Genomic DNA, 26,381 nt, shown 5'->3' with positions numbered 1-26,381 from the left:
TGACAAAGGAGTAATCAGTTTTTTAAAGATATGCATATATTTCAAAGAGATAGGAAGGACTGAAGATTAGTTGGTCCTCTGTGTCTGCATGTTTCATGTCTACGAATTTAACCAACCATATGGAAAATATTTGGAAAGAAGGTACCTGAACATATACATATTTTTTCTTGCTATGATTTTTTAGATAGTAATGTAGACAACACTTTGGCGGCATGACCATTTAGAAAAATAGCAATAGCAAGTTTACCCTAGGGCCCATGGCCTCGCTAGCCAAGGCCGTTCACCAGAATTGCAGTACCAGGTGTGAAATTCCTTACTGTGGAGCAGATGTCAAACCTATCAGAAATCGGTTAGTCACCTATAACAATCATGCCGCCCTTGCACTAGTGGACCGGCTTGTCTGGAAAATCAGTATTGTAGCATTTGAGGGTCTAGCGCTGGAGAGGACCATGGATGTCTTCATTCTCTCAGCAGTCCGTATTGCACCTCCTGCCACTACAACAGCTAATAAGCAGGGGAAAGTTTTGTGATCAGTTTGAAATTGATTTCTCTATGTCCAAAGTGTGCAGTGGCTTCAACAATTGTGTCTTACCATGTGGTTATGATGAGTAACCAAGGGCAACAGGATGGATAATCTTCAACAATAATGTCTTACTATGTGGTTATGATGGGTAACCAAGGACAACAGGGTGGATAATCTTCAACAAGTGTCTTACCATGTGGTTATGATGGGTAACCAAGGACAACAGGGTGGATAATCTTCAACAATAGTGTCTTACCATGTGGTTATGATGGGTAACCAAGGACAACAGGGTGGATAATCTTCAACAATAGTATCTTACCATGTGGTTATGATGGGTAACCAAGGACAACAGGGTGGATAATCTTCAACAATAGTGTCTTACCATGTGGTTATGATGGGTAACCAAGGGCAACAGGGTGGATAATCTTCAACAATAGTGTCTTACTATGTGGTTATGATGGGTAACCAAGGACAACAGGGTGTATAATCTTCAGGCCTGCTACTTCCTGAGGATCTTTTGGCAGTCGATAACTCCTGGGAAAGGAGAATCATTCTTTTTTTGGAGGATGTAGCCAATAATAAGATTCCCATGCTCCAGGGGATGGCTCCACCCCCTTGGGCATATGGGTGGCAGTACCTAGGCTTAGTGGGTTATAAGAAAAAAGCAATGAAAAAAGGATGTATTGAAAGGGATGGATAGGAAGTTGAGAGGGGGAGATGGAGGGTAAATATCGTATTTCATTCTACAAAATTCTCAAGAATAAAGAAAAAACAATTATACTGCATTAGATATTCCAAATAATCCTGTGATGATTTAAAGTGTAAGGGAGAGTGAGTGTAGGATAATTGAAAATATTAACAATTTCATAGACAGAGATTCCTTCACAGAGTGTGTTATTTGGGCAGGATGGGGAAATCCTTGAGCCAATCTTTCATAGACACCAAAGAACCCCTACACAAGTTTTCTAGAATAAATTGTCTATGAAAATGGATGGTGGAGAAGCCTCTTCCCCTACCTTCAGCAGGGAGTGTGAAGCTTCTTATTTTTTGTTTGTGTTTGCCTTCATATAAGTTTGTATACAAAGTCCAAGTTTCTCTGTGCCTCTTCATATATGAATATTATGCCTAAAATGGTGAATTAAAGCATGTCCCATCACCCAGAATACTTCTTGCTCCTTCACAGGCACTTCAGAAAACCTCTGTGCTTTCCTTGAAACATTCACAAATTTCTCTGAGTTATTTTTGCTGTCATAACAGCATAAGAAAAATTATTGCTAGGTTATACCCAGGTTAATACAACTCATATTAAAGAAATCCTCTTAAATTTTGGTGATAAGGGAGCCTAATTCCTCCCAGGAACAGAAAAAACTCAATTCAAAGGGAATTTAGTAAAGAATATTAAAGTAATTTAATACCCGCCGTCCTGTGAAGCATATTTTAAGCTGAGGACTTTTTCTCTTTCCTCCTACCCTCTCCTACCCAAAATAGTAATGGAACATCTACCGTGTCCCAGATTTTTCTCGGCACTGAGAATATAAGAAACACAGACATGGTCCCTGCCCTCGTGGAGATTACCATCTGGCAAGGCAGCAGGCAGTAGGTGATTATACTAATACCTATTTGTTTGTTCTTGAGGACTTATGTGTAGAAAGCTTGATTTACATCTAGTGATGCTGTTTTTGGATGGCTGTGGAAATGCTGGGACTGGGTCTCTGATGGAGGAAGAAGGTCACTTGGGTCTGTGAGGGGAGATCTAGTCATAACCTAAGACACCCAGGCATCAGGAGTCAATTTTGAGTTCTGGGATACGGTCTCATTTTCTCTGGGTTTTTAGATGACATTCCTCACAATGATGTGGCCATACAAGCCACTGTGGTGTGCTTGTGTTACTTTGTAACTCGAATATTTCTCGTCTTGGGGACACACTCAAAATCTGTCAGAGTGAACTCAGCGAAGGGTTGATTTGTTTTCTTCCTCACACTGGAATCAGAGGTGTCGGTGACTTACTCTGCATTGTCTCACAGGACAGGGATGTGATTTATAAAGAGTGCAGCACATAACTATCACAGTGACCTGACACGTCCCATACTTCTTTTCATTCGTCACACACATTTATCCAGATGTGTCATTTAAACACAACAGCTCTGCTCACTCACGGAGTCAGGAGGGGTGACATAGAAGAAGTATCTTTTCTCTAGACTTGGAGAGGGACTTGGCTCAGCTTCTCTCTATCTTCTGTTTGCTCAGCTTTTATTATTTCACAGTTGCTAAAAGATGTTCATTGTTTTAGAACCCTTTAAAATTTGAAAGTGTGGAAGATGCAGTGGAGCAAGAAAAGGCCCCAGTTTCCCATGTGTGCAGGAACGTGCGTGCGTGCGTGAGTGCGTGAAGGTCAGAGATGTTAACACTGGGAGTCTTCCTCAGCTGCTTTTGTCCTGTTTCATTTCTGTTGCTGTGATAACAAAAACAACTTGGCTTCTGACTCCAGGTTACAGTTCATCGTCACAGAAAAGTCAAGTCAGGAACTCAGTTGTAGATGTAACCAACCGTCTTATTAAATAAGAAACACAGAAACAATGTAAAAGAGAAAGCCGAGAAGTCAGAGCTCAGAGCTAAAATCTCACCCTTTCTCCTGCTGTCCCAGCTTCGCGAAAAGAGACCTACTTCCTGTCGGTTCGTATTTTTAAAGTATGTTTTTCTGCCTTCTCATTGGTTGTAAACCCAAACACATGATTGCCTCGTCACTGTCTGAATGTACAGCCCCCTAGGTCTTAAAGGCATATGTCTCCAATGCTGGCTGTATCCCTGAACACACAGAGATCTTATGGGATTAAAGGCGTGTGCCGCCACCGCCACACTCTTGCTATGGCTCTAATAGCTCTGACCCTGAACACACAGATATCTATGGGATTAAAGGCATGTGCCACCACCGCCACACTCTTGCTATGGCTCTAATAGCTCTGACTCCCAGACAACTTTATTTATTAACATACAATCAAAATAATAATTCAGTACAATTAGATTATCACCACATTTCCCCTTTTCTATTTTAATAAAAAGAAAAAGAAAGCAAAAGGTTATAACTAACAAAAGAAAAACTATATACAAAAGTACAATAACTATATACAATATATACAAGTAATAAATACCTAAACAGGTATTTGACAAATCAGAGAAAATAATTCCATTATCTATCCTATTTTGGTAAATCCAAGATGTATCTAATGCACTTTCTATCCTAATTAATTTTCAACTATAACTAACTAATCTTCAACCATAACTAACTAATCTTCAACTCCCTCAGAGACCCAAGAAGGGAATAATAGTAGCTAACAAAAATAAAAACAGGAAGTGCATGCAAGCAACTTCCAAAAAATTTTGTGAGTTGACAGAAACAGCCAGCTGCCTGGGCAGTCACCTGAGGTTTCTCCGCAGTGTTGGGGCATCATCTTCAGCCTATAGGCTTAGTGTATCTGACAGACTCATTTGTGAAGTAGGATGTACACAAGGTCAACAGTTCAACCTCACATTGGGTGAGAGCAGTCCACGTACCAGAAACACCTGAATTCCACTAGTGTCCTGTCATGATTCAGGATTTTAAATTCTGGAAATTGTTGACAGTTTTTTAATTCAGCTGTCCATTCTTCTTGGCTGTGTATATATGGCTTCATCTCAGCATCCCCTTCTTCTCCACATCCCTCTATTAAATGCCAGTCTACTTTTGAGAGGCATGAGCTTTCAGCTGCTGTTCCATTGTACAACAGAATCCATCGGCCCTCTGCCTGTTAAGCTGCCTTCGAAGAAAAGGGCACCGTACCTTTTCCGGATGCGAAGGCCACTTCAGGGATGGGGCCATATTGTCCTGGTCTCAGAAGATGCCTTTTGATAAAGCCATAACCACACTTGTTTTGGCAAGAATCAGTAGTCCCTTGTTTCGTGATCTGTCTGTCCATTTTGTCCTGTTGATTCGAGGATACTTTGTTGTCCAGTGGCTAACTTTTGCCAGAATGAAAGTTGACTCCATATGCAGTTTCTTCAATGCCCATATTTTCTCTAAAGTAGATTGGTACTGCCAGGAGCCGACATGTCTCAAAAAAGAAAAATTTCTAAGTTATTAAAACATTTTAAATGCCATATTCTGTAGATCTCTGAAGGGTTTGAAGATGACCTGTCTAAAACATCTCTGCTCAATTTTTAAAACATATCTAATATGACTACAAGTTCTATGATAATGTCTAACTACTAGCTTTCATTTCTTTATATCCTAATAGTTGATAATAATAACATTCAAGGATCAGAAATTTGCATTACATTGTTAAATGGATGGAATAAATACAATTAGAAATATACATATAGCATTTTCTAACAATATCAGTTTCAAATTTGTGTACAATATAAAACAATTCAATCCAATGTAAAGTATTTAAAACTAGTAATTGTCTTTTTCTTTTCTTTCTTTCTCTTTTTTTTTTTAAACAAGAACCTTAAATCTAATCTCCTTTGCTTAGCCTTTTTCATAACCCTTGACAATAACTTGTAACCAACCCCCCTAAATACTGAAAATTATCCCAGACCCAAAACCCATTAAAAAGACCAAAAAACCACCCGCCCCACACCACCTCTTTGGGAATGTGGGCGCCGTATTCTTAAAATTGCTTCCTGCTGGGTATGGGCGAAGTTTTCTTTATCCTGAAAGAAAAATTTTAGGTTAATTGTCAAATTCTAGGAGAGGTAACTATATCCTTCATTATCCAGTCTGTGTATAATGCCAAAGTTGAGGGTTTATCTCAAGTCCTTATTCAAGTAGTCTTTGAGACTGGATCATCTCAGCTAGTCATCTCAAATTTGCTCTGAGCACCTTGTAGTTCAAAGCTGATCTATGGATGATGTTTGTCAGCTTAATGATATTATTATTGTCCACGTGGAATTGTTGTTGTTGTGGGGCCCCATCTTCTTTCTGGAGACTTCAGTTGATGTTAGGCCTGGCCATGATTTCCTGCAGAAAACTGATAAGAGACTCGAACACAAAAACATATATATGCAGCTAGCCTTTTTTCTAGAATTAGTTAGTACTCTATGTGACCATTCATATATTAACAAAGTTTAAAATGTATATATATATATTAATCTTGTAAATTTTGATATAAAATTTATACTTTGAGAAAAGTTTAAAGAATCAGAATAGAATCAAAGAGTTGAGATTAGTAATAGAATAGTCCCTTAATTAATTTTGCTTTTGTCCTGTACCATAGCAGAAGATGGCTCTTATTCTGGCATGATACAGGGAGTTTGCATTTTCCTTTTAACAACATGCTTGATTTTAAAGAAGGAGAGAGCCATTCTCCAACTCCAAAGTCAGCTTTAAATTTTAATTGAACTGGGACTATTAGAAAACCAAGAGTGTTAAATCTTTAGAGAAAAGCAGAAACAAACATTTAGGAAGACATAAAATTTTTTTAGATAATATATACCCATACACCGTTTCACTCTGTTTCTTGGGATAGATGATTTGTCCCTTTTCTTCAGTTGTCTCATTTGTCCAGTGTTCTTCAGATTCCTTAACCTTCATTCTCCTAAAAGACAAAAACAAAAACCTTTCCCCAAGACTAATTTTGGGGATGTTCCTTTTTGGCAAGTTATTATCTGATGAAATGAAAAGGCATGTTTTATTGATACAAGTTAGTTTAAATTGGATGTTCATGCTGGTTGATGAACTATCACCTCCTCTAATTAAGAGGTCTCTCTTGTTCAAATCGAACCTTTATCAATTTTGATGGTACCCACAGCTTATCTTCTCCTGTAGAAACAAGAGCAAAACCACGTCCCCAATGTAATACATACCCTGGTTTCCATTCTGAGGTCAGCACATCCTTAAAGTATATAGGCTGATTTAATTCTGTAGTTTTTTCTATTATCCAATGTCTCTCTGCAGCTGTTGTTCCTTTCTCATTGGCATTCAGAAAATTCAAAGTTAGAAGAGCATTATGCAGTCTATTTCTGGGGGTTTTTGTTACCCATTTCTGTTTATTTAGCATATCCTTTAGAGTTCTGTTTGATCTTTCTATAACTGCTTGACCTGTAGGATTATGTGGTATGCCTGTAATATGCTTTATATTGTAATAAGCAAAAAACTGTTTCATTTTAACAGAGACATATGATGGAGCATTGTCAGTTTTGATTTGTGCAGGTATACCCATGATGGCCATAACTTCTAGCAAATGAGTGATTACAGAATCAGCTTTTTCAGAACTCAAAGCAGTTGCCCATTGAAATCCTGAATAAGTATCGATAGTGTGGTGTACATATTTCAATTTTCCAAATTCTGCAAAGTGAAACACGTCCATCTGCCAGATTTCATTTCTCTGAGTACCCTTTGGGTTACATCCTGCTGGTAATGGCGTCTGATTGTAGAAGGAACAAGTAGGACATTTCTTTACTATTTCTTTGGCTTGTTGCCAGGTTATGGAAAAATCCTTTTTTAAACCTTTACTATTAACGTGATGTTTTTTATGAAATTCTGAGGCCTCCAGCACATTTCCTATCAATAATTTATCAATTTCATCATTGCCTTGTGCTAGAGGGCCGGGCAGACCAGTATGGGATCGAATGTGAGTTATATATAAAGGATGATTCCTTTTCCTGATTGTATCTTGTAATTGAATAAATAGTGAAGTTAATTCTGAAGCATCAGGGATAAATTCTGCAGTCTCAATATGTAACACCACTCTTTCAGCATACTGAGAGTCAGTTACTATGTTGAGAGGTTCTGAAAAATCCATTAATACCAACAGAATAGCATACAATTCTGATTTTTGAACTGAATTATACGGACTTTGAACCACTTTACTTAAATTTTCTGATTTGTAACCTGCCTTTCCTTCTTTGTTGGCATCTGTATAAAATGTACGAACTCCAGATATGGGTTTTTGCCGTACAATTCGAGGCAAGATCCAATCAGCTCTCTTTATAAGATCAATTCTATTGCTTTTGGGATATTTGCTGTTAATTTCTCCCAAAAAATTACTGCAAGCTCTTTGCCAAGGTTCACTTTCTGTCCACAATTTTTCAATGTCCTCCTTAGTTAATGGTACGACAATTTCTGCTGGGTCTATGCCTGCTAATTGACGAAGTCTCATTTTTCCTTTGTAAATCAAGTCAGAGATTTTTTCCACATAAGTTTTTAAATTTTTATTTGGTTTATTTGGTAAAAATATCCATTCCAATATAATATCTTCCCTCTGCATTAATATTCCAGTAGGAGAACGCCTAGAAGGTAAGATAACCAAAATGCAATCCAGCTTTGGATCAATACGATTCACGTGTCCTTCATGCAGTTTCTTTTCTACCAAGGCTAATTCTTTCTCAGCTTCAGGTGATAATTCTCTTGGACTATTTAAGTCCTTGTCACCTTCTAAGGTTTTGAACAAATTAGTCAGTTCATCATTTTTTACCCCAACAATAGTTCGTAGATGAGAAATATCTCCAAATAATCTTTGAAAGTCATTAAGAGTCTGTAGTCTATCTCTCCGAATTTGCACCTTTTGGGGTCTAATTTTTTGTAGCTCTATTTTATATCCTAAATAATTAATAGAATCTCCTCTTTGTATCTTTTCAGGAGCAATTTGTAATCCCCAGCGAGGCAAAATTTTCTTTACTTCTTCAAACATTATTTCTAAAGTATCTGCATTTGAGTCAGCTAGTAAAATATCGTCCATATAATGATAAATTATAGATTTAGGAAATTTTTTACGTATCACTTCCAATGGCTGTTGTACAAAATATTGGCACAGAGTTGGGCTATTCAACATTCCCTGTGGGAGGACCCTCCATTGAAATCTTTTAACCGGTTGAGAATTATTATAAGTAGGCACTGTAAAAGCAAATCTTTGTCTGTCTTTTTCTTGTAAGGGTATTGAAAAGAAACAGTCTTTTAAATCAATAACTATGAGAGGCCATCCTTTTGGTAACAGAGTAGGCAAAGGCATCCCAGATTGTAGAGAACCCATTGGCTGAATTACTTTGTTAATTGCCCTAAGGTCTGTTACCATTCTCCATTTACCAGATTTCTTTTTAATAACAAATACAGGAGAATTCCAAGGGCTGGTTGATTCTTCAATATGCTGAGCATTTAACTGTTCTTCTACCAGCTCTTCTAAAGCCTGGAGTTTCTCTGTTGTTAAAGGCCATTGCTGGACCCATACAGGCTTGTCTGTTAACCATTTTAAAGGTAGAGCTGTTGGTGTCTTTGGAAGATCATCAGTTATTGTGTCCTGTTCTTGTATAATATGGATGGCTGGTGAACACTCATTAGAACAATATCTTCTAATATTTCTCTCAGTAACATGTGCTAGTTTATGATTTGTTTCTGAGATTGGAGGGATGTTAATCTGAGTATTCCATTGTTGCAACAAGTCTCGACCCCACAGGTTCATAGTTATGTTAGCCACATATGGTTTTAATTTTCCTCTCTGTCCTTCTGGACCTATACATTCGAGCCATCTTGCACTCTGTTTCACCTGAGATAATGTCCCAATTCCTAACAGTTGAACGTTTACCTCCTGAAGAGGCCAAGTTGGATGCCAAAATTCTGGTGCAATTATGGTAACGTCCGCACCTGTGTCTACCAGACCAGACAACAAAACTCCATTTATTTTTATCGTTAATTTTGGTCTTTGTTCATTAATAGAAGTTTGCCAAAAAATTTTCTTTATGTTTTCTCCTGAATTTTCTATTCTCTCTGTTTCATCATTCTGACCAGCATGATTTATTCCAATAGGCATTTGGTTATTTAATCGCTCTCCAGAGCAGGCATTTCCTCTATGGCTGCCGGAAAGGTTTGAACTGGATTTGCACTGGGGGCCTGCCTGAGGCCCCTCTGGGAGTTTCCCGAAGACTGAGGCAAAGGATTACCCTGTCTGTCCTTTGTTGATCTACATTCGTTGGTCCAGTGTTTTCCCTTACCACACCTTCTGCATACTCCAGAAGGAAGGGGCATTCTGTTGCCATTGTTCCTTGAAGAAACATTGTTTCTGGAAATGACCTGTCTACAGTCCCTTTTCAAATGTCCTTGCTTTCCACATCCAAAACATCTAACACTCCTCAAACCTTTTGAAATTACTTCTCCTACCCATGTATCATCATGCTCATCAGCTTCAACATTAATTGTTTCTCTAATCCAATCTTCCATAGGTGCAGATCTTGCCCTTAATGGCCTGATTATTCTTTTGCATGCTGCATTCGCATTCTCAAAGGCCAAAGATTCAATTATTGCCTTACTAGCTTCTGAATCCGAGACCGTTCTCTTTACTGCTGAAGCCAGTCTTTGTAAAAAATCTGTAAAAGACTCTTTTGGGCCTTGCTTCACCTTTGTAAATGACTCAGATTTTTTTCCTGGTTCCTCAACTTTGTCCCATGCATTCAAGGCTGCCGTTCGACATAAAATTAGGGTTTGGACATCATATAAACATTGTGCTTGTGCTGAAGCATATTGGCCTTCGCCCATAAGCTGATCCTGGCAAACTTGTACTCCTTTATCCCTCCATTGTTTTTCTATGTTTTTAGCCTCCTCCTTAAACCAAGTCAGAAATTGAAGTCTCTGGCTGGGTTCCAGAACACCTTGTGCAAGGTCCCGCCAGTCCTGTGGTACTATCCTATTATATGTTGACCAAGTGTTTAACATTTGCTTTACATATGGGGAATGCATGCCATAAGATACTATTGCCTCCTTAAACCTTTTTAAATCCAACATTTCAATTGGAGCCCAAGTATTTTGTGTAGCCATTTGATCAGGCATCTGCTGTACTGTTACAGGATAAATTAAGGGTGACTGTGTGAAAACAGGCTTTCTTTCTGCAACCTTATGATCCCGACTTGAAACAACTTCACTGTTAATTTCTTCTGTCTGAATTTTTACAGGTTTAACAAGTTCTTCTAACGCTGTTATCTTGGCACTTAAATTGACTATCTTTTTAAATATTAAAATGTGGATCATTATAGTGATGAGGTGCATAATTCCACCAATACTAATATTATATAGTTGTTCCATTGCCAGACTGCCTAAAATTTCGAACAAAAACCAATTTTCTTCCAATGTACACATAAAACCCATTTGTTTTTTAATGTGGAAAAAAATTCTCTTTTAGATAGTTTCCTTTAAAATATCTGATATATTATGACTTACCAAATCTGCGTAGAACAGTAGAAATCCGAGGGGATTTTCAAAGCAGCCACCTAGTGTCCCAGGTGTAAATCCAGAGAGAGAGAGAGAGAGAGAGAGAGAGAGAGAGAGAGAGAGAGGAAAGAGAGAACGCACAAGAAAGCGCAGCCGGCTAAAGCTTAAATGCAGCCACGTGTTCCCTCTTGTGCCGAGTCAAGGCTTGGGTCTGGCTTCCTTAAGCTCCAACCACGTGCGTTGGCTTTACAGGCAGGGCCCTGTTCGGCAGGGCAGGTCTGAGTTGTTTGTAGCACCGGCTTTAGGCAAGCTGCTCACAGACCTAGGCCCGGGCTAGAAGTTGCTACCCGGACTAGGACGCCAGCAGCTCGGACTAAGAAGCCGATCGCCGCCGGCCGCCGTGTGCCGCCGCTGCCGCCGCCGCCGCCGCCGCGGGCCGCCTGCCGCCCTTGCGGGAAAGCGGACCTGCCGCCAAGCCAAGCAGTTTTTAATGGATTCTTGTCACGTTGGGCGCCAGATGTAGATGTAACCAACCGTCTTATTAAATAAGAAACACAGAAACAATGTAAAAGAGAAAGCCGAGAAGTCAGAGCTCAGAGCTAAAATCTCACCCTTTCTCCTGCTGTCCCAGCTTCGCGAAAAGAGACCTACTTCCTGTCGGTTCGTATTTTTAAAGTATGTTGTTCTGCCTTCTCATTGGTTGTAAACCCAAACACATGATTGCCTCGTCACTGTCTGAATGTACAGCCCCCTAGGTCTTAAAGGCATATGTCTCCAATGCTGGCTGTATCCCTGAACACACAGAGATCTTATGGGATTAAAGGCGTGTGCCGCCACCGCCACACTCTTGCTATGGCTCTAATAGCTCTGACCCTGAACACACAGATATCTATGGGATTAAAGGCGTGTGCCACCACCGCCACACTCTTGCTATGGCTCTAATAGCTCTGACTCCCAGACAACTTTATTTATTAACATACAATCAAAATAATAATTCAGTACAATTAGATTATCACCACACTCAGTAGCTAGTCTCTTCCACAGTCTAGAACAGAGGGGATAAAGGCATGGATGCCTACTGCTCAGCACATTTCTTTACTCTTTTTTTTTTTTTAAAGATTTATTTATTTATTATGTATACAATATTCTGTCTGCATATACACTTGCAGGTCAGAAGAGGGCACCAGATCTCATTACAGATGGTTGTGAGCCACCATGTGGTTGCTGGGAATTGAACTCATGATCTCTGGAAGAAAAGCCAGTGCTCTTAACCTCTGAGCCATCTCTCCAGCCCACATTTCTTTACTCTTAAGAAACCCTTGTTGCCACCTTGAAAATACAAAAAATTTCAAAGCGTAAAAAAATAATTCTTAAATATAACACAAAGAATCATCTACTCTGGTATTTTTAAAAATATCTTTTCTCTATACAGTTCAGACAAAAGCAATATGATTTGCATTCTCATTATTTTGCTAGTCGTTGTGAGGCAAGTCTTGCCCTCAGTATTAACATGCTTACACCACAACCTGTCACATTAACAAGCCCTTGCTTAATCAGTGTCACATGGCAGAGCAGTTGGGTTGTTTCCTGTTTCCTATATGATAAGTACCATTGTACACAAAACTTCAAATTTCAGAATATTTCTCGATGATTTTTCTAAAGAGATTTTTCTAGAATAAGGAGTTGGACCTTGATAAGGATCTTGGCCCAGTTGCCAAGTTGGTGCTCACATTTTTGGTATCTATAGGCAGTATCTCAGTTGTGTAGATATTGTGATGATTTGGCACAGTTCCCAAGAGAGTAGAAGCAAGATGAGGGGAGGTTGGTATAGAGAAAAGGGTTGAGGAATGTTTTGTCTTACCTGTTTGGCGTGTATGTGTGTATGTGTGCGCGTGCGTGTGCACACACATGCACACACGTACACACACACACATGTAAATTTATGTGTGTGTGTGTGTGTGTGTGTGTGTGTGTGTGTGTATGTGTGTGTGTACATGCACACGGGCGCAAGTGCATGTGGGGGCCAGAGACCTAGACCTGTGTTAGCTGTCTTTCCTCAACTGTTCTTCTGTTTTCTTTTCTTTTTATTATGTGTATGGGTGTAAAGGGCTTTCTAACAGGCCCAAGCATGGCAAACATGGTGCCAGTAGGTCTTGCCTCTCCCCTTTTGTCTCCCTTGCTAAACTTCAGATTACATTCCTGAAGCTAGCCACTGAGGTCTGTTCCTTTATTTGGCCACTTCCTCATGCCTGACTAAAACCAAACTCTTAAAACACCAAAGTCCAGCAATCAAAATTCATTATTTGTCTACACTGGCTAACATGTCCAATCAGAACTTATCAAATCACCCTAGCACAGTAAAGGGAACTTTTCTCCTTCAAAACTACCCACAGAGACACCTGCTGTTTGCTGTCTGCCTTTGCCAAATCCAGAGGCAGCCCCCCTCCCCACCCCTCTGGGTAATAAATCTCCTTTGTGCTGGGGATTTGGTGTCTGGATGTGTTCTGTACCGACTCTGAGGCCCCTTCAGGGTGTCTGTATATATATCTGTTCATCACATGTGTGCAATTCCTGCAGAAACCAGAAGAGGGAGGCAGATTTCCTGGGACTGGAGTTACAGACAAGGAGCTGTGAGCTGCCATGTGGGTGCTGGGAATCACACCTGGTCCTCTGGAAGAGCAGCCAGTGTTCTTAAGCACTGAGCCATCTCTCCAGTCCTCCACATTATTTTTTTGAGGCAGATCTCTCAACTGGACTTGGAAGGTATCAAGTTGGCTAGACTAACTGGCCAGTGAGCCTCAGGGATATCCCTGTCTCAGCCTCCCCAGCACTGGGAACACAGTGTGGAACTGGGCCAGCTCACACAGGCCTGGAGATCAAAGCCTGGTCCTCGCTTTGCTGGCGGAGTCATCTCCCCAGACTTTGGTTTTTTGCAAAGTACATTTTATTCTGGACTAGATTCTTTTCTAAAATTGGCTTTTAGTCAGCTTCTTCCACTGCAGGTTATCTTAGCTCAAACTGGCATGCCAGGTCACTTGAAAGGTTATTTCATTTCTCTGCTTAGATTGATATTCAATTTTATTTTTATTGACAAATAGTAATTTGTGTGTATTAATGGGGTACAGTGAAATACTTCAACACATGTACGGGGTGTTTTGTAGAACAAGGCAACCTGAGGAAGTAGCACAGCTCAAAGGCACAGTTCCTTGTGGTGAGAACAACAGGATCCATACTTCCAGCGTTCTGCAATATGAAATACTTGTTATTAACTGCGACTGTAGTTACAAGAACTAATTCCTCTTGTCTTAAGGCTTTGTACCCCTTGACCAACTCCCTTCTCCTGCCTACCACCATCATTCTACTTCTCTTTTAAAGAAAACGTTTATTGAATTATTTCTGGTATCACATGCATACAGGGCATTCTGATTACTGTTCCTCACACTCTTATCTCCATGTACATATTACCACCCCAAAGTCCCTTTCCCACATTCAAGTCTTTTCATTTTTTTGTTTTGTGACCCAGTTAGTTTAGCCAGGGCCTTCTGTGTGGCAACGGGTTTGTAACTGTCGACTGGAGCCTGGTGGCTCCTCTGTGGCCAAGACAATGCTGCCTCCTGGGAGCAGTAAGCTTTCCCTGATCTGTGATTGACCACTGACAGAGCCAATCCTGTAGAGGCCTAGAGCAGGTAGCCACTCGAGCTGCTGTGGGCTCATGGCTGCATGGCTTGTGCTATATCCAGAAAGCAGCCTTCCACAGACCTTCTCTCTGTCTTCATGCTCTTGGTTCTCTTTCTTCCTTCTGCGATGCTCTCTGAGCCTTAGTGGGGTTGGTACAGACATCTGTTTAGGCAGTTCTTATTTTCAGAGTCTGCACAACTTCTTTTCCAGAGTCTAATGTCTTTTGGATTTATCCACATTGTCTCAAATGACAATCTCATTCTTTTCATATGCTGAGTCATATTCCAGTGCGTGTTTATCACATTAATTGGTTGCTCATGGTTCTGTCAGTTGACATGCACATTAGGTTGTTGCAGAATCCTTAATTCGGTGAATAACACTGCAGAGAACAGGGGAGTGCAGATGCCCTTTGACACACTGATTTCAATGCCTTTGGGCTATACCCGGAAGTCTAAATAGAAATATGCCCTTCCTTTCCTCCAATTACCTTCTGTCTTCTCTCCCTCCTTCTTCCACCCCTGTCATTCTTTCCCTGTTATGTGGTTCCCACAAGGAACATGTACCCAGTGCCTACCCAATGCTGGCTCTTTATGGTATTATTTGTTTAGTTCTTGCAACAGTACCAGTGGTCATCAACACCCCAATTCTGTGTTGGTGAGCCAAAGCTTACCGAGGTCACCTTGCTCATAGAGTGCTACATTCTTGGCAGATGTTATGCAGAGCTCTCTTCACTTTTGATCTCAAGCCCATGATAGTCCATAAAGCCTGCCAACACGATAGCTTGCTGTTCAGCCTGCACTGGGCTCACTACTTGAAGCTACCGTTCTCCTTGATCTGGTGTGAGAGGGACATTGTGGGTCCAGTGGATGGATCTGCTGTTAGTACAAGCTTTGTCTGTATAATGGAGACATGAGAGAAACTTTCAGTGAAATCTGACTTCTGTTGCTCATGGTTCAGAGGTTTCAGTCATAATGATGGGGAGGCAGGAGGGGCAGCTCCCAGCATGGCAGTCAGGGAGCAGAGACAGTGCCTGAACTAGTGATTCTCAGGGGGCTCTAGCCTGAAGATGGCACCATCATAATCCAGGGTGTGCATTCCCCCTTAGGTTCACTGTCCCTGGAAAGACCCTCATACACAACTATGGGTTTGTCTTGGTAACCACTTAGGTGCTTCTCAATGTCATCAAGTTGGCGATGAGAATTAGCCAGCCACTAACCATCATGTCTCCACTCCCCATACCAGAACTTTGTTAATATTTATGAGTATGTCTTTGGGGTACCCTGAGTCCACACACCATGTCTTTCTAAGCCTCTTATTGTTAAAAACTCTGAAGCTTCCGGCTCATTAAGCAGGACTGTGTCTGAGAGTTTTTGTTTTGCAAACAGTAACAGAAGACTAAAGAAGGGAAAAGATCTGTAATTAGTAAGATCTCGGAACATGACATGGACAGCCATGTCTCTGGTCACGTGGGTTAGATATAACACTTGTGACATGGACAGCCATACTTCCAGTCACACGGGTTATATACAGCACTTGTGATGTGGACAGCCACATCTCTGCTCACATGGGTTGTATATAGTACTTGTGACATGGACAGCCACAACTCAGATCCCATGGGTTATAGCACTTCCTTCTTAGCATTGGTGAGTACATCTCAAATCCCACTATTTAGGACTAGGGAAGTTAGTGGTGGGAGAAATGATTTTACAAGAGTTTCTTCCACACCACGACTTCCCTTCTCCTTTTGTTGTAGAAGTACACACTAACGGGATTGAGTAGAATCTGAGTACCTGTAAAGCGTAGCTGAAATGAGGTGGGCACAGGTTTGGTTTCAGGATCTTAGTGGTGGGATGCTAGAAAAGATAGCTCATTTTTCTAAGACTCACCTTCCTCCTGTCCAAAACAGGACAGTGATGCATTGGCCATAGCTTAATTGGTAGAGTTCTTGTCTAGCATGCATGAAGCCTTGGGTTCAACCCCTAGCACCGCATACAACAGCTGCGGTGTCTATAATCCTAACACTTGGGAAGTGGAAACAGGAGGATCAGAAGCTCAAGACCATCTGGGATATACAGCAAGTTCAAGGTCAGCCTGGTCAACACCAGATTGTCTCAAACAAAAAAACAACACAATAATGTATGTCTTAAATTTGGCTTGCAGACTTTGACAAAATGCATTTAATTTATATAACACTAATTATTGTCACCATTGCCATTGTTTCTTCATGAGACATAGCTCTTTGTTCCTTCATCATTCTTTTTACTGAGCATCCCTGATCCCCAGTGTTTTCTCTCTGTGTGATGGAAGTTTCTGTGGAGAGGTAGCTTCTATCTCTCCATAGGTGTTGAAACTGCATTTCTCTTTCTTTTCTCCAAGCCTCCTGCTAGCACATTCTTAGGCAACATAAGCTGATTTAAAACACTTGGATTAACATAGTGCTGTGAGATGATAGTACTGTATTATAGAAGAAAAGCTAAGGCATAATAGAATGAACTGGGCAAGTTGCTCAGAGGGGTGACCAGGCAGTGGCCTAAGGCAACCAAAGAAGTTGCCACACAGAGACATTCACTGCAAGCGTGTTCTGGGTTGAGAGAGAGAGAGAGAGAGAGAGAGAGAGAGAGAGAGAGAGAGAGACAGAGAGAGAGAGAGAGGAGAGAGAGAGACAGAGGCAGAGAGATTGGAGGAGATGGAGGGTTGCTGCTGAGGCTAGCAATGGTATTTGCAGGTGTGTGTGTGTGTGTGTGTGTGTGTGTGTGTGTGTGTGTGTGTGTGTTCATGGGATAGTCACAGAAATGTTCCTAGAGTCAGATTCATGTAACATAGTGAAGGTTCAGCCACGAGCCCAGCCAAAGGGAGCTCCCTATCAAACTGCATCCTCTCCAATATGCAATGTGAGCCCAGCCCTGGAGAAGTGGCTGCTCCTTGTTCCTATGCACCTCGAGGACAATTAGAGCTAAACACCTTGTAGAAAGTTATCCAGTCTCCAAGTTTGCTAATTCCATTTCTAAAATAGCTCTAAAGTCTTCGCTTGCTCATGGCGGGGATAATTAAAACTAATGAAGTGAATTTAGGGGTGCACATCAGAGACTGAGCCTGGAGAATCTGCCTGTGATTACAGACATGCCGCAGATTCTTTGAAGGTAATTGTCGAGCGACCCTTCTGCATTTGTATTCATGGAGACAGGGGGCCGTTTTCAGGGGAAACATTTCAGAGGCGCCATCACATGGCACATTGCAGAATTTAGAATTCTTCATTACACTTTAAGAGTTCTAGGGCTTTGCCCACTGGTTACGAATGACTAACCATGAGACAATCTATGCTTTACATTATTATTCTGTGAGTAATGAGTTTAAGAGATGAGACTGTAGAGAGAGAGGAAGGTGAAAGCAGGAGAAAAATCTCATTTGTATGTAGTTAAGGTATAAATATTTATTGAGCACTTGTGTACTAGACACCAGGCTGCATTCAAGATTCTGAAGATAGACAAACAAAACAGGCTAGCCCTCTTTGCTTAGGGATCTCTAGCCTAGCTGAGAGAAACTAAAACAAGAGAAATGAAAGTTGGTGATATAAACAGTGCAAGTATAAAAATAGGAGATGGGTCACAGGGAGCCTCGGGCCAAATCCTCTCAAAGCTTGAATGTTTTAATTGACAAGAAGGAGACTGTTTTACTTGGGGTTTCTATTGCTGTGAAGAGACACCATGACCATAGCAATTCTTATAAAAGGAAACATTTAATTGGGGATGGCTTACAGTTCAGAGGTTTAGTCTATTATTGTCATGGCAGGAAGTACTGCTCCATGCAGATATGGTGCTGGAGAAGGAGCTGAGAGTTCTACATCTGGATCAGCAGGCAGCAGGAAAAGAGAGTGATACTGGGCCTGGTTTGAGCCTCTAAAACCCCAAAGTCAACCCCCCAGTGACACACTTCCTCCAACAAGTCCACACCTACTTCAACAAGGCCATACTTCCTGATAGTGCCACTCCATACAGGCCTATGGGGGCCATTTTCTTTTAAACCACCACAGAGATAGGTAAAGATAAAGATACATCTGCATATCTGAAAACCAAACAGAGGCCAAAGGACAAAGATGGGTCTGAGGGCCCACAAGGCTGGGAAGAGTGACTATACCTGAGTGAGGGTGCAGGTCAAAGTTAGGGCAAGGCAACTGCAGATTTTATTGAAAGTATGAAAATAGGAGGGGTGGGAAGATGGTTCAGAGGGTAATAACACTTGTTGCTCTTCCATAGGACCTAAGTTTGGTTCTTAGCTCCATGTTGGTCAGCTTGCAATCATCTATAACTCCAGCTCCATGGGATCCAGTGCCTCTTCTAGCCTCCGTGGGCACCCGTGCACATGTGGCATACACTCATGCACTCACTAGCTCATAACATAAATAAAAATAAAAACTAAAGGCCATTAGAAGCCTCCAGACTGGGAACAACTGTTTTGTTTTGCTCTTAGATGCTCTTTGGTATTGAGTTAGGGATAACCTTTGGAGAGGAAGAACAAATCAGGAAGAGCTTGGAGGAGGCTCCAGCAGTGGCCCAGTGGCTGGATCACTATGTTGAGTGAGAAGATGGAAAACACAAATAGAATTAGTCACTGGTTTGAAGGCAAATTTGCCATCATTTGATTAGGGGAAAAAAATAAGGACAGCCTGGCTGGGCACAGAAGGTGTGGTAGACAAGGTGATATTCAGTGAGTTCCTCAAGCTTTGGGCTTGAGTGGCCAAGAGATGGCTGTACCAAGTGATGGGCTGAAGAGCAGTTGTGGGAGAGAAAATTGGGCATGGCTAGCATTCCTGTGCTGACTGAGGCTGTCTTAACACTGAGCTACTGATTTGAGTGGAAAAGATGAATTAGAGCAAGGTCAGAAAACGATAAAGAGAAGAAACATCTGCATATAGGTAAGTAGAGGGAAGGATTCTGGGAGCAAGAAAGTGGAGAGGCTGTTACTGCTTGTAACTAGTCTATTAGGGCTAGTTTTGTTGGAATGGATCTCTGCTCAAAACTCACAACCTTTGAGACTCTCTAGGCTCTGCTTGTTTTCACACTGAAACCCAAGGCAGACACTCAAGTTGTGTCCTCAGAAGCTACCAAACTCTAGACCAAAGCCTGGCTGCATCATCACACAGAGCTGGGTTCATGTCTTAGGGTTGTTACTTGCTGGATGCAGGATCTTAGGCAGGCAAGAAGAAGCTAACCCTTAGCTTTTTCTGCATTGAAAAGGAAATAAGATGAAGTCTTGCCTCATGGAGTCATTGAGATAACAGCTAGCCTTATGGAACCTCCACTCACCATATATGTGATTGCATTTCATCTTCAGTGTAGTTCCACAAAGGAATGATTATTAAGGCTCCATTCTATGGACGAAGGAACAGAGGGTTAGAGGGGTGTTGTATAGCAATTTTCTCTGAGCTGAAATATTTCATCCTGAGGGAGCTGAGAAACTCAGCATGTGAACAAACTTCGCATGTTCAGGAAGCTGAAACTTCCATGATTCACAAGTTCTGGCCTTGTGGTTATAGACACACGAACAACTCCTAAGGGAGGAGACTGACTTGCTGAGCAGCCTGCACGTTATGTAGGGAGTTCCAGAGTGTCCTGACAGGGTGAGCTGTTGCTGCTGCAGCTGCCTTTGAATCCCCGCTCCTGTAGGTAACCCCAGTGAGCCTAACTGGATCACCAGGTTGCACTTTCCTGTCATCATTGCTTCATTCTGTCACCAGTTTTCCATGTGCAGTTTTCTATATTTGTTTAATGTATCCCCAGAAATAGTATCACCAAAGATACATCCAAAGCTCCACCCCTAGTGACCAGGAGAGAGGAAATATCCTGTCCAGTCTACATCCCTTGTGAGCCACACAGGTAATAGTCACACTGCACACTTTGGCTCCAGGAAATGAACCTCACTGCTCCTTGGCACAGTGCTTGGCCATGATTTCAAGCCCCATGTGCAATATCGAATTATGATGTTGCTTCCATTTCGACTCTGTCTTCTCACTGCAAGAATGGAGACTTAGCCACAGCTGTGCTGTGCTGCCCATGCCCACTCGCAGGTGTGCAGGGGATGTTGTCCAAGGGAAAACAATAGCAAGACAGCTGTGTGCAATTCCTGTATCTGTGTGCAAGTCCTTCCAAGGAGCACTTGTTCTATGCTTGGTAGAAGACATCTTTCCCGAAATGCAGCAAACTCTACCACTGCTCAGAGGTGAGACAGACGTGGGAATCTACATTTCAGCATCTTCTTCCAGCCCTGAGCTTCCCCCTCAGCAAAGAAAATGTCTCATTGAAACAGGAATTAAAGCAATAAGTTGTATTTGGCACCAGCCAAGTGCCCACACAAGAGCTAAACATAGAAAAAGGGAGGAGAAGACCATGAGACAGAACAGGAAACATTTCCTAATTCATTCTTTGGCTGGCATGCATGACAGTGAGTGTGTCATAGGCAGGACAATTAAATTGAAATATGGCCCAGCTAAGCAGAGTTGTTCTAGTGAGTAGGCCAGAAAAACCAATGAAAATCCTTTCAGGGAGCTGGGTGGAACAGGGTCCTCAAGGCAAGGTCTAGTTATCTTAGTGTTCATTTTAGAGCTGAGAACTGGCCTAAAAAAGTGTGAGGTCTCCAGGCTCTAGCAAGATGAGTATTTAATAATAAGAGAAGTAGACAGGAGTGACTTATAATGGCTTTTAATCCATGCATGCCCTGAGACCAAACATCATTTTATAGGATGAAGGAATGTGTCTGACTGTACCTCTAATTGTGGGAAGAGAATGCCCATGAGGACAGAGCTCATGGAAGGGGGTCTCAGGATAGGTGGATGGTGACATTGTGGCTGTCCCCACATCTCCTTGGATCTCTCCAGTCCTTCAGTGAGGAGGATATGTATTCTCAGGCAGAAAGGACCTGCCTGAGTGGTGAATCATCCCTGGTCCTCAGAGGTGTGGGATCACAGAGCTTTCAGTGGTGAGGTGGCATGAAGCTTAGGGGGTACAGCCACTCTTACAATGAAAAGGCTAGCCATCCTGAAGGCTATTTGAGGAAACTCAGCCAGCACGAACTCCCCATTGTTTTGGAATCATATTCCATTGCCATGAACTTCAAACTCCTAAGGCAATGACCCTTCTCCCCTACCACCTCTAACTCCTGCAGGAGCTGGCTGTGGGAGAACAGGGAGGAGTAGGGACAGTCTCACATAATACCCCAGTGGTCCTGCGTCCACTTGGGTATTAGCTATTTTTCATATTACTGTGACAAAAAGTGACTTAAGGGAGAGAGGTTTATTCTGACTCACACATGAGGGTATGGTGCCCTGGGGCAAGGAGTCAAGGCAACAAGAGCTTGTGACATTGTGTCCACAGTCAGGAAAGAGAAAGAGGTGAATGCTGGTGGTCCTCAGCTGGATTTCCCCACTGTGCTCAGCCGGGGACTCCAGTCCATGGAATGGGTGGGTCTTCACACCCCCACCGGCCTAATCTAAACAATCCCTCATGGGCATGACCTTCTAGGTGATTCTACATCCTGTCAAGTTGACAGTCAATTAACCATCAAGATGTGGACTATAAATGTCGCCCTCGGCTTTATTCCTGCTCTCTTTCCCACTTCTTACCAACATCACTGATGATACATTTTCTGTACCCTCCACTTTTGAGACACATTTTCATGTAGTCCAGGCTGGCCTTCAACTAGCTATGTGGCTTAGGATGACCTCGAACTTCATATCTTCCTGATACATTCAGTGTTTGTGGTGCTGAGGATCGAGCCCCACTTTGTATATAGTAGACAAACTCTCTACCAACCAAGCTCTATCCCTTGTCCCATCCCTGATAATCTAGGACATAAGTGTGTTCTGGAATATCACAGCTTGCTTCAAATTTCATTCAGTAAAAGAATCTTTTTATTTAATGGTAATTTTCATTTTTTTTTGTTTGTTTTTTGAGACAGGGTTTCTCTGTGTAGCTTTGTGCCTTTCCTGGAACTCACTTGGTAGCCCAGGCTGGCCTCAAACTCACAGAGATCCACCTGGCTCTGCCTTCCGAGTGCTGGGATTAAAGGCGTGCACCACCACCGCCCGGGTAATTTTCATTTTTTTTTAATTTCATAAAAATGGCCATTGTTCCTTTTTCATTAGTACATATTAATTGTATTACATAAGAGGTTTCATTGTGACATTTCCAAACCTGCATGTGATGTGTCATGGTCAACTCATCCTACCCATTACCTTCTCTTGTCTGTCCCCCTTTTCTCTTCCCTAATAATCCTTCCTTTATTTTTGTTTTTCTTTTTTAGATTTTGCATATGGGAGAAAATATTCAATGTTTCTCTTTCTGAGTTAAACTGATTCCTAATAATGCAAATATCTTCAGTTTCATCCATTTTCTTACAAATGGCATACCTTAGTTCTTTGTAGTTGAATAATAAATAATCCAGTTGTTTTTGGTGTGTGGTGTTTTATTTGTCCATTCTGTAGAGGGCACCTAGGCCAATTCTATTTCTGGGCTATTGAGCTATTATCGTGCAGCAAAAGACGTGTACGTGCAGATATCGCCATTGTAGACTGACTTTGATTCCTTCGTGTATGTTCAGGAATGATATACTGAATCATATAGTAGAGCTATCTTTTTTTTGTTTTTGTTTTCTGAGACAGGGTTTCTCTGTGTTGCCCTGGCTGTCCTGGAACTCGCCCTGTAGATCAAGCTGGCCTTGAACTCACAAAGAGCCACCTGCCTCTGCCTCCTGAGTGCTGGGATTAAAGGCATGCACCACCACCACCACGCGGCTAGTAGATCTATCTTCAGCTTTTGAGGAACCTTCACACTGACTTCCACAGTGGCTTCACTAGTTTACATTCCCACCAGTGGTATGTATATGTTCCTCTCTCCTTGAGTCCATATTAGTATTTATTATTTTTCTAGACAGGGAGCTTTTAAGGTTTCAACTGAGTGGATGTTCTAATTCTTGACTACTTCTAAGGCAGGACTCCTTAACCAGACATGGTTGTGATTCCCAATCCCAGGGGACCTGTGAAGATACCTGGGGACATTTTATGTTGTCATGACTCAAGGAGGATCGTTACCAGCATCACGAGGAAATGTGTGTGGGTAATCCTACATAGCAAAGATCACCCAGCCCCATGCTTCAATAATGTTGAAGTTTAGGGATGGAGAACTCATCATGTGCCCTAACATAGCACCACAGACAATGTTTTTCAGTTTACCCTAGGCAATGCATATAAAAAAAGGCAGATGCCTAAGAGGCAGGAAGGTGACTTTGGTCCAAACTCAGGTGGAGAGTGTGGAGGCTGTACTATTATGCATATTGGTAATGAGATTGAAGATTTACTATGGAGGGCCATTAGGAGATCAGAACATGACCACCTAAAGTTATTTCCCATGGCAATATCTGAATTTCATTGCTTCTTTGAGACCAGAAGCCAGTACTTAAAATCAGAAGTGCAGTGGATGTTGGAGTGAAAAGGAGCAGTTATGAAGAGGTGCAGCCTCCTTGAGAATGAGTGATGAGAGACATACAACCACAGATACAGCACCGCAAAGCAGAGACTTGAGGTGGAGACCAGTGAGCAAGAGGTGCTGAATGCCAAGGCGCTTACAGTAAGACTGGCTTCCTGATTTGCTGTGTGTTGAGTATGTCTGGCATTCCTTCTCTCTCAGGTTCTGTCTTTAGTGTTGTGTTTAGGTAATTATGAAGTCCTATCATTATCAGATTGAGATCACTCCTTAGTTATTGGTGAGGAGGCACTCTCCAGCAAGGCAGAAAAATAAGAGAGCAAGGCTGCCTTAGTGTGATAGTGATAACCATGAGCTCAGAGAAATCAGGATGCATGCAAAAATGATGTGCCCTAAGAAAGACTATGTTACAAATCAGTTTTGTTTGTAGATCAGTGGCCCAGGTGCTTCTTTGGGTGTGTGATTTATTAGAATGTTTTCAACATTTCACCATGATACGTTTATTTTCCTTTTTTAAATTGCAATCATGCTCTACTGTGTCTAGATATTATATAATGTATATGTATTACTAAAAGATAAAAGTAAAAGTTAAAAAAAGATAAGAAAATTTTCTTTATGCACCCCAATAAATTGTTCTGCCAAACTTAGACCACCAGTGTTGCTGTTCACCTCTGAATGAAAATGGATAATGTATGTTGTCCTTACCAAGACCCTATTTTTAAAAAGCCCCTAGCAGAGGAAAATACTAACTGTATGAGAGGGAGAAGAGGAAGGTGGGAGGAGAGTAGGCCTCTGCGAGGGTACCAGAGTACACCCTGCTTACACTACAAGACACTTCGAAGGAGACAGCAGAAAGCGGTATGGCATCAATCCCATTGACGCCATATTGCTTTCTCTAACAACTGTGACCACCTTTGCCTACCAGGTGAGACAGAGGAGTCACTGTGAGAGAGCCCCGCGCTGGCACACAACCTTTTCTGAAAAATTTTTTTTGTCACAACTTCTAGAGCTATGTGTCACACTTGCTGCCAGACAGGACACACCAAAATGGGAGTTGGAATGCTTTTATTTTTCATATGAACTGGTATTTGTGTAAGTGACTTGGATATCCTTCCCATGTTCCCAGCACCTCTAAAGGTAGAATTCCAGAAGAGTACTTTTCGCAGACCTTGCGGTCCAATCTAGGCTTCTTGAATGAGGAGTAGAGAGGGTATGCTGGATAGTTTTATGTCAACCTGACACAAGTTAAGGTCATTTAAGAGGAAGAATCTCAATTGAGAAATGTCTCCATAAGACTGGGCTGCAGTCAAACCTGTAGGGCGTTTTCTTAATTGGCGTTTGATGGGGAAGGGCACAATCTATTGTAGGTGGAGACATCTCTGAGCTGGTGGTCCTGGGTTCTATAAGAAAGCAGGCTGAGCAAACCAGTAAGCAACAGTCCTCCATGGCCTCTGCATCAGTTTCTGCCTCCAGGCTCCTACCCTGTTTGAGTTCCTGTCCTGTCCTGTCCTGTCATCCCTTCAATGATGAACAGTGATGTGGAAATGTAAACCAAATCAACCCTGTCCTCCCCAAGGTGCTTTGGCTATGGTGTTTCATCACAGCAATAGCTTGATTTAAAAAAATATGAATGTGTCGAAGACCCTGTTACGGCTTTCATTGTGTACTTCCAAATTCATGTTGAGTCCCCACGGCTCCAGGACCTTAGTATGTGACATTTGGAGATAGGCTCTTTGCAGAGATGTCAAAGTGAAAATTAAAGCCATCAGGATGGACTGTAATCCGACACGACTGGTACTCTCATTAAAAGAGGAAGTTTTGACCCCATAGAGGCATTATACGTGTGTACACCTAGGGGAAAGTGCCTGGGAAGCCAGTGAGGAAGTGGCCCACCATCTGTAGGCCACAGAAAGATGCTTCAGTAGGAAACCAACCCTGCGAGCTTCTCAGTTTTGGATGAACAGTCTCATGTATGGTGAGAAAACCAATCCTTGTTGATGATACCCTGCAGTCTCTGGTATTTTGTTATGATGGGCCGGTCCCTTCACTTCTTATAGTAATGATGCCAACAGCTAATATCTATTTTCAAATGAATTTCTCAATTAATCCCCATAAAACTGTATGATGTAGATACAATTCTTAGCTTCATTTTGCACATGAATGAGTTGAGGCTAATAGAATTAGGATAGAGCTGAGCTTGCTAGCGTTCCAAAGCCATGCTCTTAATTATAACAGGGACCGCTAGAGTACTGACTGGGTCTGGGTACCCAGCAGAGCCCAGAATAGACAGATGGTGCCAAGAGTCCCTTCCTGTCTTGTAGGAAGTAGCAGAGAGAAGAAAAGAAAATCAGTGTGTGGAGTTTAAGGCAAGGGCAAACTGCTGCTTGTAGTGTCTAGACTTCCAGTTTCTGGCCGACTGTTTTTCCCCTGTTTGCCCTTCCCTGCGGCAGCCTGTTTGGTCCTATTCCTGGAATAGGCAGTAATTTCTTCACAGTCCAGTCTGTTAAATTACATATAAGAATGTATATAAATGTGT

Source organism: Peromyscus maniculatus, chromosome 8 (assembly GCF_049852395.1).
Source record: "Peromyscus maniculatus bairdii isolate BWxNUB_F1_BW_parent chromosome 8, HU_Pman_BW_mat_3.1, whole genome shotgun sequence".
Classification (NCBI taxonomy): Eukaryota; Metazoa; Chordata; class Mammalia; order Rodentia; family Cricetidae; genus Peromyscus; species Peromyscus maniculatus.
Note: the sequence above shows the minus strand (reverse complement) of the source record.